Here is a 5,570-nt window from a genome sequence, read left to right on the forward strand (position 1 = left end):
CTGAGTGAACCAATTTTGATAATTCTTTTTGTATTGGAAAGCTGGTGGCTGCAATGTGGTCCCATATCAATTTCGTTCAGTTATATGAATAGGAACTATTAGAAAAACCATAAAACCCATGGAAGTCGGTTTTGTTTTTTGATAAAAAAGATTATTATTTAACTATATTATTCTAGAATTTACCAGAATTAAATTCATATTTAGTGTTATTTTTTCTTCGTGTGGAATGGATTAAACTGGTGTATTAAATACAAATTATTTTGTCTACAAATGAACGTCAAACAAAAATTAAAAAATTAATTATTTCAAGATTGAGTACAAAAATATCTATTACAAATATTACTATACCTATTTTGAGCCATTTTTTTTCCATTGTGGTCAAAAAAAAACATATTTCTTTTAACAACACATTTTTTTGAGCTATAAATCGAGTTTTTTTTTGTAATCTTTTAACAATGCAACAACAACAACAATCACTTGAAGGTGCTTCCAGCAAAGTTTTATGGTATTGTATAGAAAAAAACCATAAAGAAACAAATAAAAAGAAATAATTATAATTATGTGGTAATTTTATAGTATTCACCCACTCATTAAGTTTAATAGCTATAGTGCGTTTATGATATTCATATATGGGCGACCCAGCAGATTGTTTTCCCCCATTCGATAGAGAATTGGCAGATTTTTTCATAATTTTGATAAAAACTGCTTAAAACTTAAAAATGTTCTTATTTTTCTTTTTTTTTTTTAATTTTTTTGGCTTGCAACTTTTTTAATATTCAGAATATCGAAAAAGTATTATTAACATAAAAGACTCGAAATTTAATTTTCTACGTTTTTTGTACAATCACATTTTAAATAGGATGAACAGAAGTCGAGATATTTAACAAAAAACTAAAATCCAAGATGGTGGCCAAAAGGTGAATTTCACGAGTGCGAAAAATCAGGGTTATGATATCCACCTAATTCTCTATCGAATGAGCAAAACAAAATTTGGAGAGGGTACAAACTGCTGGGTCAAATTATAAATGCACTGGACTGCTAGAATCTTTTCGTTTTGAATAAGAAACGAAACAAAGGTACATTCATATTTTTGCAAATTTGTACAACTCAATTTTTAAAACCAATTTAACTATTTTCTATATACCTACATTTTTTTGCCAAGAGGGTATTATAATTATGATGAAGCTCTTTTGGTGTTCACAAACGAAAGCATATGTTTTCTTATCAAGCAATTAAAGTTCAAAAAAACACAAAAAGCAATAAACAATCATAAAGTTCTTGCGTCTAAGAATTTCACACAAATGTTTTATTCAAAATTGCAATCAAAATTACAATCAAAATTACAAAAAAAAAAAAAAAACAATTCTCATTGAAATGTGTTTGTGGAATATTTACGTTTATGGTTATAAAGTTACGGTATTCTCTTCTCATTAGAATTCATTCAGCACACAACTACTAACCAGCAACGGTCAAAGAGTTTTTGAAACTTTTTCTAATTTTTTTTTTTTTTTTTGTTAACACAAAAATATTGACGTTTGTTGAATTTCGAATGTAATATTATGAAATGCAAATTTTAAACATTTTATTTGCCAAAAAAACTTGTGTGTGTTTCTAGAGTCAGTGTGTGTATGTGTGGAATTCAATTGTTTTTTGGCTAAACTAAAAATTCTACTTAGTTTCCCCAAAACAATAATATTTCTACAAAAAACTAATGAAATTTTATTTTTTTGCCCTGAATCTGAATGCAAAAATACACAGAACACAGGTACCTAATATGAGTTTAACGAAAAGACCAGGTGTGTGCATTTTGACTCTCTGTTGGAATACTTAATGCAAGTTGTACCTATAGTGTGGATAACTCGAATACGAATAGAATTTTGAAAAACTAAACATCACGTTATACCTATTATGATGGAGGCAAGTTGGTAGGTATAATAGGATTTTGTTTGTTTGGTTTTGTTAAAAATGAAATCAAAAATTAATTACGTGCAAGAATAAAGTATTTTTAAGGAATTTAATATAAAATAACTTTGCCAGTTGGTCTGAGAAACTATTTTTAACAAAATATTAGGCCATAAACATAATGTTCGGTATGATGAGGGAATAACATGAAAGTAACGAAAAAATTACATGAATGCCCTGATTAAACCCCTAGTCCTAGAAAAATTGTATACCTTTTTGGAAACGGTCTTGAATTTAGACAAGAACCTCAACACAAATTTTTACTTTAAGGCTATATTTAAAAAAATGGCCTCATAAGTCAACATATACCAACCTATTCCAGAGGAGAAAAAACTTTAACCCTCTTGGGGCGCCATTTAGCGTCATAATAAAAATCTGAAAAAATAGGGAATTTTATTTTTTTTATTTAGAAACAGTTTTTCTACTAATTAACTTGATTCAAAAAAAAAAAAAAACGATAGCCCTTATCTACAAGCATTGGAAAAAAATTAAATTTTACAAAAATATTATTGCTGATGTTGATGAAACCGTCCAGGAAGATTGTTGTGAATATTTACAGGAAGATAATCACTGTTGTGTTCATAAACAATAATATCAAATGATCTGAAAATTTTCTTACTCAAAGAAAGTGATTAAAACGATATAATTATTATATGATATAAATAAATTCTAAAATACTTTACAAAATAAAATGATTCCTTCCAAAAAATTGAGGAATGTCTTTGAATTTGTTTGTTTGTTTTTTTTTTTTTTTTTTTTAAGTTTAAGGGGGAAAATCCTTCTGGACAACGATTTTTTCAAGAATTTTTTTTGGAAAACGTAAAGCATTAATTAAAATTTGGAAAAATACATGATATTATTGACATCATGAAGTGGTAACACAATTTTGTTGAAGTAAAAAAAAAAACAAAATGGCGGCTCTACAGCCGCACATAGGGGTATTTGCCACTTTTACGCGGACAAATTTTTTTTTCGGGTTTTCTTCATCGACAAGGTAATTAATACTGGAATTAAGTATTTTAACTGTTAATTTCAATGAAAACATTTTTCTTCCAAAACCTATTTTTGATCAAACAAAAAGTCTCAAGCATGGACCCAAATGGTTTGTTAAAACGCTTATAAATGGAGTTTTACTAATGGTATCACCAACATAAAGGTCTTAAAATTTAGGAAAAACTATAAGGGATCAGGTTTTGTAATTCAAGAAGTTGAATCTTAAAAAAAAACTTAAAATATGGATGCATGAAACAAAGCAAGCATTTTAAAACCTAAAAAGTTTAAAATGGGCAAATGTGTCGAAGTTGCACTTAGTTGCAATTTTTTTTTACAGATTCAATTTGATACGAGTTTAACCTTTAGAAAACATTAAATTTCATCACGCAATAATGTGAAATCGTATAACTTTTCTCCTTACCAACACAGAATGACAATATTTGTACGTTTAATTTATATTAAGATTCAACATATCACTTTTTTATTTTTAAAGTATATAACATTTAGATACAGCATCTAGTAGACAGCTTGGTATCTCTTTATCAATATTGCATAAACACTTTTTTCTGTAGCCACTTCAAAAAAAAAGGTACTTAATTAAGCACTGTCGCTAAATTATCATAAAATTTTATTTTATTTTTGGTTTGAAAACTCTGAACTCTAGAGTGCTGCTGTTAGTCACCTGGAGTGTTAATCAATTTTAAAACTATAAGACAACGCATAGTAAGTTATCTAATTTTAGTAGGAAGTTGAATTTTTACTTTTGGATCAGTTTAAAATTTTGTGTTTTGTCCGCCTAAATTGACTAAATACCCCTTTGTGAGCCGTTTAAAGTTGATGCCTTGCGTTTGCGCCGTGCAATGCGAAGGTCCAGTAAATTATTTATAATAAAAAAAAATTTTTTTTTACATTAAAATATATGAACCTAAATTTAACAAAATAAATTGCACGACTGGGGTCGCACGTACTTGCTCTTATGCTTAATGTAACTATAATGTTAAAGCTTTTTATTCAAAAAATTTAAAATTTGATATTTTGAAGAAATTTCATAAGTAGTATAAAAAAATTAAATCTGTTTTTATAATTAATTAAACTCCGTTTTAAATTATCTTAAAAAAAAAAAAACAAATATGCCATTTTATTTCTCGTATAAAAAGGTATTTTTAGAAAAAAATTTTCGAAAATTGTAGGAGCCGTTTTTTAAAAAAATAGTTTTTTATATATAAAAATTTTTTAACATTTTTCAAAAAAAAGTTGGTATGCCATATTGAAGAAATAATTAATTTACACATAAAAACACATAAAAAAAATTGATTTTTCAAAAAAAAATTTTGAAATATTTTTTAAAAAACCAAAAATGCGTTTCTTGAAAATTTTCTAAAATTTTAATATTATCTTTACTTACACACTTTTGTATAAAAATTTTCATTTAAATCGGGTTAATGTTGTACGAGATATTCAGAAACGAAAAAAACCGTTCTATGACAGGTACCGTTAATAACGGTACAAAAAATATTTTTTTTATTTAAAAAGTTGGCTCTTATGTGTAGTACTACACACAAAAATTTTAATCAAAATCGTTAGAGCCGTTTTTGAAAAAAATTAACTTTTCTATTTCCGTTATATGGCAGGTACCGTTAGTTTTGGTCATAAAAAAAAAATTTCAATTTCCCCTCTAGGGAATCACCAAAAACTGCTAACTACCAAGTTTGAAGAAAATCACTTCACTCGTTTAGGCTGCAGCTCCAGATAGAGACGGACACACAGACAGACAGACAGACAGAATTGCCGGACCCACTTTTTTGGCATTCTCCATCATCGTAATGTCATGTAAAATTGTTATCTCGAGTTCGATTTTTTTTACGAATCCTAAACTTGCCCTATAGTACCTATATCGCAAGTAAAAAAGTGTAAAATAAAAATTAGAGACCAAAAAAACGAAAAAACACAATGTTTTTTTTATAAACAAATTGTAAAAAAAATATTTATTGTGAAAATTATATTGTACTTTTAGGTTTATGCAATGACCAATGAGTTGACGAGTAATTTGCACTTTATTTCAAGTCGATAGCTTCATTAGTTTTTGAGTTACGTTGCACGGCGGCGCGGAAAAAAAGTGTTTCGAGAAAAATTCGTTTAAAGTTTTCATTTTTGTACTGTGGTAGGCTCGGAACGCATGGGTTTCAGGACTATCTGTTGACTTTTGATTCTTTTTTTAAGGCTAAAACCACTGAAATAGTTTCTTTGGTTGATAAATGATTTTTTTAAGAAAAAAATTAATAATGAAAAAATAAAAAAATTCCAAAAACGCAATCACAAGTCATTTACAATTTATTTTGTAAAGATATTGCTTAAGGTTTAGAAAAATGAGCGGTGTTTTCATTTATCTCGGTTGAATATTTCCGGCAGATAGGCCCGTTTTGAATGTTAGTCACATAGTGCTCATCACCAATTTCGTCGCTCTTGAAAATTATTCTTTGTGGTTTTTGTTGTTGTTCCGTTTCCGATGAAGCTTATACTTTTTCTTCATGCGTTATACTAGTTTAATTGCCAAAATATTCTGGTACTGGAAATCACTAAAATGCTGTATAGAATACTTGAAGATGAGTTTATTC

Source organism: Episyrphus balteatus, chromosome 1 (assembly GCF_945859705.1).
Source record: "Episyrphus balteatus chromosome 1, idEpiBalt1.1, whole genome shotgun sequence".
Taxonomy (NCBI): Eukaryota; Metazoa; Arthropoda; class Insecta; order Diptera; family Syrphidae; genus Episyrphus; species Episyrphus balteatus.